General features: G+C 39.7%; 1 long non-coding RNA gene across 1 annotated transcript; it reads left to right on the top strand.

Moving 5' to 3' along the window:
- Window positions 1-7,392: 7,392 nt before the first annotated feature.
- Window positions 7,393-10,030, top strand: LOC138107312 (uncharacterized). The gene is made up of 3 exons (XR_011149398.1): window positions 7,393-7,549; window positions 7,666-8,234; window positions 8,493-10,030. It is a non-coding gene; the product is annotated as an uncharacterized lncRNA (long non-coding RNA).
- The last annotated feature ends 2,500 nt before the right edge of the window (window positions 10,031-12,530 follow it).

The raw sequence follows: 12,530 nt of genomic DNA, 5'->3' as shown, positions 1-12,530 counted from the left end.
TCACAGTTCAGGCACTGGAAAAACCTTTTGATGGAAAGGTGGGCTTTGACAGGTTGCTATATGAACTGTAGGTACCAGTCTCACATCTGTGTTTCAAATTTTACAGCTCAGTGAATTAATGGGCAAAATAACAGAGCCTTGCAACTCTGCTAACAGATGTACAGGAAGCTATTCAGAAATGGGTGCCCTCAAAAAAATTAAACAATTTTTTTTCACACCTGGTTGATAAGTATGTTGGTTTCATGTCCTTCCCTGAATTTTATGCAGTGTTGTGGAACAACAGTTTAGTTTAAATAAATGGTTCCTTTGGGGCAAGAAGAGGGAAGGGAAAATACTTAAGTTTTTTTACACTTAAGGTAGTGTATAATTTACATTATCTGGTTATCTTATTGCAACTGCTGACAACTTCCACTTGAGAAAGAAGGATTAATTTGTGGAAGCTGTAGCTGAAGGTAAAAAAGCTGGCATAGTCTTGATTATAAGCAGGGTTGTTTGTATGCCATATTTAAAATACATAGCCTCTTCTGCCACTGGGTCCATGGCCCTGTACCTCCTGCCCCTTAATGCTGAAAGAAATGTCTTATTTTTTTTAACTCTGCCAAAAATAGTGGTCAATTTTTGTTCTTGGTGTATAATTTCCATGACTTCATCATCCTTATTCAAGAGCCAAACTGATTCCTTTTATAGTTTCTTTGATAAATCATGCATGTGTTTTTTGTGCTCTTAAATGGCAAACAGATAACAAACTTGATAGGTCTCATATAGAAATGCATTGGAAACCTGGAGTTGAGATTTCTCTGTCTGACCCACTGTCCACATAACATGTTGCCCTTCAGCTTGTCAACAATATTAAAAAAAAATCTTGGCATTAGTCATAAACCCTCTATGCCATTAACACTTAGACAACTGACTAGTCAAAGAAAACAAACTAGCAGGAGGCATCAGAATAAATCAATGCCTTTGTTTCTTCTACTCAATTACCCTTATTGCAAATGAAAGACCAGTTCAGCTTCAAACAAGACTGTACATTTTTTTTGAACAAAACTTGCTCTCCAGAACAGGAGCAAATGTACTTATTTTCTAAGACAACAAACTAGATTTGGTCTCATTTGCAATTACACATAAGCCTTTGAATATGAGGCAGCTTTTGGCTGTCTTCTGGGTCACATGGCATGAGGCACCTCAGCTTCCACATGAAAGGCTCCACCCTCATTGCTCAGTCCCAGCAGACTCTGCCCAGCAGGCAGAGGCTAGAGATGATGATTTCATCAATGGGGTTGCTTCACTGCTTTGCAGCTGGCAGAAAATGGGGAGCTCCTTTCTCTCTGCCTCACTTTTCCTTTGTAAGCAAGTGGTAACACACACATCATTATTGGAAAGGCAATTTGTTTGAAGCCTGTCGTGCTTATCTTGCCCCTTCTCCTCCTAAGAGAGATGAGAGCCTCCTAGAACACAAGTTGCCTTCTGCCATCTACATTTTCAGCTGATTTCTCTCTCCCATCAAGAATCAAATTTTAAAAAGCCTGTGAAGCATTCCAATGAATTGCTGAGTTGTTGGACTGCATATGTCAATATTTCTTTCCCAAGCTTTTAGAAAAACTGGGAGCACTACCTTGCAATCTTATGACTGGAATGTTTGTTACTCAGTAGCTGTACCCAATAAGAACAAAACCCATCAGCTTTGCATGACCTTATTTTATCTTTCTAACACAATACAGCACTGTCAATAGCTGAGCACATCAGATCTAGTGGATTTTCAGCTCCTTCCTCCTGTTTCTACTGCACAACTGGTCTGATAATAAGCAAAGCAGGTAGCTGCCTAGGGCACCAAGCTGAAGGGAATGAGATTGCTGCTCTTGCCCTCAAGCTTGTGCTGCCATTTGCAGATATCTGGAAACTCCCAGTTTGCTGTGGGTGTTGCCTTTCAGGGAGCGTGTGGTGGATCCTGCACCAGTGACAGCAGAATCAGTGAGCTTTGATTCTTGCTCTGGCCCCCATAGCATGCACTGACCAGAACTGAAGTTTATTTTTACTCACAGTACTCTTGACATCTCTGCTGTCTTCCCTGACAAAAAGCAATAGCAGTACAGTATCCTGGGACTGCATTCAAACTTCCCTGTATTGTGTTAAGTAGGTCAGCATTTTGATTATTTTGAAGGTTTTGTTTTTCATTTGTTTATTCACCATATTTAATTATCCCCAAAACAGTGTAGAAAGATCCCTGTAGCAAAGGCCACAGTGTTTCTTGCAAATAAAGAAACTTGAGCTAGAAGCTTAGTTTGAAAAACTTCTGTTTGAAGGGTTGTGATTTTGACAATATTACAAAACTTGACAATATTACAAGTGATAGGCTACTTCTGATTCTGACATATATATTACTGCAGGGGTTTTATATAAACATACATACGTACATACATGCCTGGATGCATACATATATATACACACACATGGTTACTTAACCAGGATGGCTAATGGAGAGACAGAATGCTTTTCACAAGCAGCTTTAAGTGTGGTAATATGATTCTTGAGGAATAAAACCATTACAGATTCTCACAAAACTGCAATCAGAGTGGAACAAAATGCCAGAGATTCCCCACTTTCCTTTATGCTGGTATTTGTAATGTGAGATTACCATGGTCAGGATCAGTTGTTAGTATCCTAAACTGGCAAGACTGTACAATGAAGGTGGGGAGATGAGAAAATACAGTCTTTTGAAGTGTCATTAGAACTACTCTTTCTACAGTGTTTAGTGTCTGGATCAGAGCATTTCCACCCCAACTTTGGGTTGTGTATGGCGGTATGGGACTTTTTTCCCCCTGGCTTGGGCTCTGCTATAAAAATAGTTAAATCTCAGTGTAAAGTTAATTTAAAAAATCCAATCTGCTCCATTCTTTTATGAGAAAAATCAAATAAAATAACGTATCTCTAGTCATACTTCTGGTGAAATTCCAGTATAATGAGTTCTGCTGGTGATGAGCTACATTTCATTTCAGTTTTGTGGGCACAGTTACTTGTTAGTTGCTCTGTTAAACCACTGGAAACCAAGAGTGTGTGTTCATATACTTTCAGTACCAGATTAGACTTTTATATCCTGTTTTCCACAGGTGACAGAAGAATTTTAAAACAAATGCATTCAGGTGAGTTGCTAATGAGCTTCTAAAACACCTCTGATTTTTTTTGTTTCTATTTTTTTTTTAAAGGGCTTTGTATGTTTACCAGCCACTTAGTTATACCCCATCCTGATACTGCATTAGGCTGCAAGCATCTGCAGGAGCTGTGTGATTACTGGAAATGCCCTAAGCACAGTTAACCAGAGAAACAATTTGGCCCTTCATTTAATGGCAGATCTGACAGGAAATTTTAATGATGGTTGTGGGTGCAATGTGACAATTGTGGCACAGCCTCTGCAAGAAGAATTGTGAGCTGTTTTGGATGCACAACCTCTCTGCTGGAATAAACAAAGACTCTGTGTAACAGTGATAGGGCATCTTCCCTGCAATTCTATCTCGGACCTGTTGCTAAAGACCACTAAAACAGTGAGAAATGCCACAGACCATTGTATCAGAAAAGGACAGGAGGCATTGCTACATTCACTCCTAACTTTTATCTGTTTCATCAACCCAGTTGACAAAGGAATCTTAAAGGTTACATCACAGGTTTTTAAAACTGAGCGTTGCATATATTTTTAAAAGGATAGTTATATACAGCTTAGGAAAAAGAAATTATTCTTCCTTGAGATAAGTATTTTCATCAATATTGGACTAGGCTTATTGAATTTTTATTGAGTTTTTTCTGAGACAGATGTAAGAAATATTTTTCTACCTTAGAGCTGGCAAGGTAACTTGGGCTACAGATGTCCCTCATTTCCAATGGTATTTTCTACTGTGCAGACCTGCACTTGCCCATCACATGAACTATTCTTATTTCAGAATTCTTGCTGCAGTGTCTTTTACTTAATATTAAATCATATTTGAACTTCTTAGTACTGGAGGAAAATATTGACTGATAGCAGTACACAGACTCATAAACGAGTCTTTTAAAGCTACTGCACTAGGAAGACATTTCCTTATCAATTCAGAGTAACTGGACACAGTCTTTAAAAAAATGCAAACTCTCAAGTGCAGCATAAGGCAAACCTCTCAAAATGTGTTACAAAAAGGTCCTTTGAAAACATCATCTCTCTAACCATTTAAAATATGTGAGCAATGGAATTCCCCTGCTTCACTGCCAGCTCTCAAGTTGTAAGCAATAAAGACGGGTGGGGAAAATATTTTGCTAATAACAGTGTTTCCATTGAAATTGCTATCAACAGTATCAGCGCAGTGCCAAGAACTTGAAGTGCAACCTTCCCCCATGGCTGCCCGCATGCAGCAGGAATGCATCCTTCTCCCCATGACTGTCCAGATGCTCATTACAGCACGATGATCTCTCCACAAGTGTCCATTGTACCGTAATGAGCACCACAACTCTCCCGCAGAGGAAATGCATCAGATAAGGGTGTGGGAGGACTGTGAGCAGCACTGTAACCGTGACTGTACTGCAGGTGCTGGGAATGATATGGAATCTGCTCTGCAGCACGAAGGGGCAGCTGTGTAACAGTGGTTATGCCATGCACTCTGCAAGCCTTCCAAGACATGTTTTTATAACATTTTTGTGTGGTTTTATAACATTTTTAAACACCCATATGGAATCATTTCTCTGTGGGATTTTTCTGCTTGGTTCAGAAATAGGGAGCTAGGACAAAACCTGGAATTTATAGTGTAAATATCAAATTTTGACCTGAAGTGAATTTACATTTATTGCAGATGAAGAGGAGTTTGGTTAACAAGACGAATATTGTTTCCAGTATAAAAGAGAGTCATCTTGTCTACTGTATCTTCTGATCTGTAAGTTAGCCAGTCAAAGCACACTTTTTTAATGAAGCCATTTTTAGAGACCAGAAGTGATGGTCTGTTACCATCTAAAAATGCAACAGTTTCCATAATTTAAATGCCATCTGGACCTTTCTCAAGCAATCCCAAAGCTAGTATAGCTCAAATATATTTTCTGTATCGTCGTGGAAGCTTTTCTAAAGTGACCTACCTACTCTCTGTGTAAGTGCTTTATCTGCATTGTCTTTGCAGATGACAAAGGAAGAACTTTACCAACATTTTTACCAGTATTTTTGAAATAGGAATATCTGAGAACTTCTTTGTAGGTGTGTAGGTATGGAGGATGGCTGCTTCTGATACATATTGGCCACATTCACATTATCCTTCTGCAGGGCCAGGACCCATAGGGAGGCCATTAGTTTTTAATAATTGAATGTTTTTCTTTTCCATTCAAAGTATTCAAAGCAAGAAAACATGTTGCAATCCACCAAAGTAGAGTGGGTTTGTTTCAGGAAATGTTTCTCATGTTCTGAGGTACCTAGTATGATCACAAGTCAGGTTGTCAGGACAAGTCTCTCTACGAAACTGTTTGGGGCTTTCATGGATTGTTGGTCTCAAATTGAGACACTCCCTCCCCATAATGTCTGCCCAGAGTAGTTCCTATTAGCTGAAGCCAGTCTCTCTCTCAGAGGCAAGAGCTGAGTAAGGTCACAATGTGGCTGCCCTGGTTTTGGCTGGGGTGCAGTTAATTTTCTTCACAGTGGCAAAGTGCTTGGGGCTGTGTTTTGGATGTGTGCTGATAATATAGAGATATTTCTGTTATTACTGAGCAGGACTAGCACAGAGCCAAGGTCTTTCCTGCTTTTCATGCTGCCACATTTGTGAGGAGGCTGGGGATGCATAGGAGGCTGGGAGGCAACACAGGTGGGACAGGTGACCCCAGCTGACTAAAGGGATATTCCAGACCATATGACATCATGTTCAGTTTATTAACTGGGGGGAATTAGAAGAAAAGGGGGCACATTTGGAGTGATGGCATTGGTTTTTCCAAGCAGCAGTTATGGGTGATGGGGTCCTGCTCTTCTGGAGACAGCTGAACACCTGCCTGCCGATGGGAAGCAGTGAATCTGTTCCTTATTTTATTTTGTTTGTGTGCACAGATTTTGCTTTCCCTGTTAAACTGCCTTTACCTCAACCCACGAGTTTTCTGGGTTTTACCCTTCTGATTCTCTGAGCCTGCTGGTGGCAGAATGAGAGAGTGGCTGTGTGGGGTTGGCTGCTGCCTGGCGTGAAATCATGACAGTGCCCAAATGAGATCTAGAAGCTCTGTAGTGTAAGTAGCCAGAAAAACAGAAAAATGAGACAAACTGGAGGCCCATGGTGAGCTAGGCCAACTGACTTGCTTTACTTGGACTGTGGAATCTTTCAGTTTCAATGGAAAGGAGGCCTGGATGAGTGCCTGTATAAGCCAAAGTTGTGCAGAAACAGGTATCCAAATTAAATCTTGCCATATTTGTGGTAGTTCAGAATAGCAATTAGTAGGCTTGGCTTCTTTCAACCAAGTCTGTGATATGTCCTTCAAAAAAGATGAATTGTGCTCCAAAAAAGGATTGTCAGGAGTCCACAGATCTCCCTAATCCTCATCAGCCAAAAGACAGATGCAAAAGATGTTTTAATGAACCAGTGATCCCCACTGCTGCTAACCTGGTCCTTACTGCTCACGTACAGAGGTGTACAGCTACGACAGCGCTTTACCTTCTGAAGCTCTCCTCTCCTGTTGAGCAATAATTGTTGTTTGATTGGTGTATTGATCGGAGGCCTGTTACTTGGTGGCCCGTCATATACTTATCTGCCAATGTTATGTACACAGAGGGTGATTTGGCTTGTCATCCAGTAATCAATAGCTGGATAATGCAGTAGCTGATCTTTTTTAAGCACACAGTGTTGAATGGAGTTGAGCTAATAAACCTCACAACTCCAGTCAGTTTTCCAAGTTACTAATCTATAGTAAAAATACCACAAATCAAACAGAAATCAAACAGCATGAAATAGGATGTCCCAGTGTATTGAATAATTTCTCTGTACAGCATCAATAACATTTAGAATAGTGAAAGGATTTGTGTGAGTGTGGCAAAAAGAAATATTTTTATGCTCCTTGGGCCTGCACACATCAAGTTTGACAGTCTGTTTATATCCCTTCCTGCACTCTATTGAGCTCCTAAAGAAATAGCAACCTGTGAAGTGTTGACAATGGACAAATCAGCAAAAACTCTTATATGAGTATTCTATTCAAAGATACTTAAACTAAATCCAAATTGGTTTTATTCATCAGCACTTTTGTGTTCATTTCTTCTACTAAAGATTTAAGCTACTTTATTGGCAACACCTGTGAAGAGCAGATTTCAAGAATTCATTGAAGCCAGGTGTCAAATTGTCCATTTACTACCATGTTGTAAATCAACAATCAAGATGCTATGCTGATTACTTAAGAAAGCCTGGGACATACAGGGTAGCTGATTTTCTGGGTGGATGAGGAGGCTGGAGGATGTTGTGAGGACCAGAATATGTCACATTAAGTAGAACAATGCCTATAAAGTTCTTTCTGTGGTGCTATGGCTGATCTATGGGAACCCTGACTCCCTGCTAAATACACACCAAGCATCTGGGCTGGGAGTCAGGTGAGAAGGGCTTTAGTATTTGCTTGATGACTATCCTGCACTGTGGCCTTGTGTGAGTCACTCTACCTTTCTTTTTGATGTGATATTTATTGTTTTATGCCAAATGATCTTTGCAGCGAAGACCTTGTCTTGGATTCAGAAAAGGACTAGGATACCTGAAACACCATATCTCAGAGAAGAAACCCTGACAGCAACCAGCCTGTGCTGGAGGAAACCCAGGGTCAGTCTCAGAAACAGAGAGTCTCTGATGGTACTGCTGTGCTCCTGCTCTGCTCTAAGAGTCCATACATGTTGAATTACTTCTCCTGCATTAGCCCAGGAGTAGACACAGTCCTTGCTGGATCAGGTTCTGTGAGGTTCTTGTTACAGGTTTGCGTGCAGCCCAGGTCAAGGAGATCCCAGTCTCAGCAGAGGCCTTGTGGGAAAATGGGAACACAGACATCAAGGAACAGTAGGGTTTTTTTCTGGTTCCTTGAGGGGTTTAGCAGGAGCTAAGTGCCTGACAGATGCAGACTCTGGGGCATTTTTAGTCAAGCAGGATGCAAAGACAATTTGGATCATGAGGCAAGATGTCTAATGACTGCAAAACCCTCTAAGGAAAGAAGAGGAAGAATATTTTTGAATGGGGAACTTTTATTTGGATCTAGATTTTCCACCTGGGGGCCTTACTTCCAATTCTCCTTAGGTACCTTTTAGATTAACTCTTTTTCTTAACTCAAGATTAATTTAAATTCTCCCTTGTCTTTTATTTTAGTTCTATGTTCTATTTTTGGTTTAAAGACACTGATTCATAGCTATAACAAAATCTTATGTGCTACAGTTCTCCTGCAGATTTAAAAACCAGTATTTATGTCAGTAAAAGCAAGTGGTAGCTGCTGACCTAGTTGTAAGAACCAACTAAACAATCTAACAGCAAATATTTAATTTATCTTTTTTTTTTTAGACTTTTGAGCTTTCAGAATAAATATGTCATGGAATTGAGAAGCTTGGAAATGGACTCCTTGCCATAAGACTAAGGAAGCTTGATGAGCCTCCCATTGCTCTCTGTTAGGATACACAATGTTAGGAGAAGTCACGGTTGAGATCCCTTCAGAAAGCTGTAATGGAGTTACTGTTTTGAAAGTCCTGGACTTAGCAATTGATAGATTGAGATCACTGTTAGGTCTGAATTTCAGCTTTTTCAGTTAACCTAAGCAAGCATGCAGGTTTTGTCTGTGATTTTTTTTAACTTTCAGGCAGAAAAATTGGGAAATTCATGTGGTTTTCCATTTTTGAATAGCTGTAAAATCACCTACAGAGACTTTTTGCCCACATCTCAGCAGCAGAGGCTATCTCCTATTCTGATTTTCCTGCAAAAGCTGTCCCTTGTGCAGAAATCAATTTAAATGTCTGACTTGATGGGAGTAGAAATGAATATGCCAAAGTAATTTATGTTGGAGAAAAGGGGAAGAAAGTGGAATTATGACAGAGGAATTAGATAGAAAGAAGGAATGAATAGATCTGCGAATGTGTGTAATTTTTTACTTGGCTCTGCCTTCAATTGCTTGTGACATCAGCACAGAGAATTGGATCTGAGCTTCCTTCAGGCAAAGCTGGTTCACCTGGCATGCTTGTCATCATCAAGATTAGTCTCTCCAAATAAAAGAGAAAAGGTGCTGTGCTTGCTTCCATGTGTTGAGCACACCTCTGGAAAGCTCCGAATTTCAGGCTCCATAGAAAGCTGAGCACGTTGTTGTCGAGTGGAAACGGGGCTGCTGGGAGAGGCTGCCCTGCACTTTGCCCATACACACTCTGGTAGAGCTGGGTATCCTCCCGCTGCCTCCAAGGCAGTGCTGCAGCTGTGCATCCCGGAGTGCTGCAGGAAGGAGTGGGGATTTGCCCCATTTCATTGGGCTGACAGCTGAGAGCTACCTAGAACAATCAGGATGAATCTCTTACTCAGATATGATACATGTGAATCTGTGTTGATTTGTCTGATAGACTTTAATAGATTGCTCATCCCTTCATGTAAAACAAAACCCAGTATAGGCAAGATTTTCTTTATTTTCTTTCTATATATCTCTTAATTCTCCACTACTTATTTTATATTTCCTTTTATGACTGTCTTAGCATAATTGCTTTTTAAAATGTTTTCTATTTTACTGAACAATAAATAAATTTGTTTTCTAAAGAATTCCCTGTGCTGCACCTATTCTATCACACCCCAAATGCCAGCTTTTGTCAGAAAACTCTCCTTTCCCTTTTTAGTATTACCTGCAATACTAAAACTATTGTATTACATACAGAAAACTGAAAGAAAGCAAAATCAATACAAGGGGAAAAAGACAATCTTAGACAAACAAAATCTCATTTGATGAAATTACTTTCACTGATCAGGAAGAATGAAGCTTCGTTAGGATAGGAAAATATATTCAGGCTCATATTTCCTCTTCTGTTCTTACCTTCACTGTCTTTGTGCTTCCTTTTGTGGTTGCCTCTCCATGTGGACCACTTTGATTTGTATCAGATTTCTTGCACAGGGCTCTTGCCTTTCCTCTTTGTGACCCCTTGATGTGCATTTCTGCTGTGAGATCTGGAAGCAACCAGCCCAAATCAGCAGTGCCTACTGACTTCCTGAAGTCGCTGCATGTGAAGAGTGGTTTTAATAAAATGCTTGGTTGAAGAAAGATATTTTTCCTGCTTGCTGGAAAAGATGCCTGGTGAGACTCCGTCTACGAGTGTCTCCATACACGTTTGATAGGAATGCACAAATCCAACATTATGCCCATCATATCTCCTGAATGAGTTGTTACCTCCTGGGGCAGAGCAGACTTTTAAGTCCCTGTCTCCACTCAGCTTCTTTCTCCCCATCTCAGGGCTGACTCCTGACATCAGCTGAAACCTCCCAGCTTTCACAAGCCCAGCTCCTGAATGTGTTTTTCTGAATGTGCATAGAGTAGAATCATAGAATCCCCTGAGCTGGAAGGGACTCGAAGGAGGATCATGGAGTCCAACTCGTGCCTCTGCACAGGACATGCACAAAACTGGGGGAGGAGAGGCTGTCTCTTACATTGCACTTGAACAAAATAGTGGCCTGCTGGCACAAAAGAAGTACAGTTTGACATTGCTGCAAAGGAAAGAGGCTCCTAATTTTTTTTTTTTAATCTAATTTTTAATTGATATGCTAACATAAAGGAATTATCTAAATAATTGTACTGATCTGAGTTCATGATTTGAAATTCTGCATTTCTCAGTGTCCAAACATTTTCATGCCTGTATGAAGGATTTTAACATTTGTTTTGCATGGATAATTCTCACAGCAGCTGGAGCATGGATTTCCACCTTGTATCCATGATTCATAGTAGAGAAAAAACCTACAAGGCACAGAACAATACAGTAATTAACTGGATGCCCCCCAGGGGCTGTCATATCATTATGCTGTCATAGCATGTGTCTGTGTGGAAATTAATTTCCTGCCAAGCATCAAACACTATTTACTCTATCAAGTAATTTACACAGCCTTTTTATACCTGCATATAGACCAAATTTTAGTTACTCTTTTCTTCAGCAGTTAGTCCTATCAAAATACATCTTTTGCTAGAAGAACCTGGTGGTAAATCATATCTAACTAGCTGGCCTTACACTCAAGAAGTGACAACTTTTCAGTTGTCCTTTTAAAGTGTTAAGAAAATAGTAAATATATTTGCATTACCAAAACATATTAATGAATTAAAGTGCTGATACAAACATCAATCACCCATATTGATGAATGAAAACTTTGAAGAATATTTCTTGAAGGAAAGGAACTGGACTGTATGTCTGCCAATGCTCATTAAAGACAACGACCATGCAAAGCATCTGCTTCACTTTATAGCATCTTCATAAAGAAAAGTGAAAAGTATCAACACAGAAACACTAACAAACCAGAATTTTGTGTGGCCCAGTTACCTAATTTGCACTTTTATCTGCAGATAACTCTGAAAATGTTCTCTGGTAGGTAAGATGGGTATATCTACTGCTACTTCTACTAAGCCTCAACAAAGAGGTCATGCTCTGCTTCTTTCATCTGCCTTGAGTCCCTATCCCCTCACTTTTTACATCATTTTCAAGCCAGGGGCTCAGACAATAGCTGATATGGCTTATCTACAATTCTTTTTCATATTTTAGTATCTTGGAAAAAGCAGTTCAGTTTAATCAAGAGATCTCTTTTAATTGTGTTTTCCACAATGAATTAAATTTGCTTCTTCAAGGTCTTTATCACATATCAAGAGGTTTTTGGAATTAACTACCACCCTGTCCTCCCCATCCCCTTCCCATATACTGTGTTTTAAAGCTGGTGGCCATACCATGGTGAAGCCTAAGTTTAAGTGTTTGTGAGAGCATTTTGGTTAGCTTATCTGCTCTCAGTTCTTGATGCAGTATCTGCATTGATGGCACTGAAGACATTTGGTTTCCTGTACTAATTTAGCTCTCTGTTAGAAACATCAGATCCAGAACTTAACTAAGATGGATGCAGGCCACAATTCTCCTTTGAAAACTTTGTTCCAGCTGAATCCATAACTAAAGTTTGGATAAAAATGAGTATTAAGTTATGAACCAACCTGATCTCTTAGGGTAAGAAAAGGATGGTGAATTTACCTTAGTGTTTCCTACAAAATTAAACTGTTTTTACGGGTTATTTCATCTCAGTACAGATTTCATGTCTTGTAGATACAAGACCTTGTAGATACAGATGTTGAAATGCTGTCCATCTGAGAAATTTCTAACAATATTTTGCAGGTAAGGGGACAGTGAAACTCTCACTATTCATGTGGTCAGCCTGTGCGCTTGTGCCTTTACAAACAATACTGTTCAGAGTCTGAGTATCTGAGAAGCAGGCTATTAGCATACCATGAACATACTGCTTTAAAAAAAAATTCAAATAATAAAAGAAAACTACCTAGAAATGTAAAATGTATTTCTACTCCTCTGGCCACCTTCTTCTCCTTGGGAAAACATCAAA

This window comes from Aphelocoma coerulescens, chromosome 3, assembly GCF_041296385.1.
Source record: "Aphelocoma coerulescens isolate FSJ_1873_10779 chromosome 3, UR_Acoe_1.0, whole genome shotgun sequence".
In the NCBI taxonomy this organism is placed as follows: Eukaryota; Metazoa; Chordata; class Aves; order Passeriformes; family Corvidae; genus Aphelocoma; species Aphelocoma coerulescens.
This window is presented reverse-complemented; position numbering and strand designations above follow the sequence as displayed.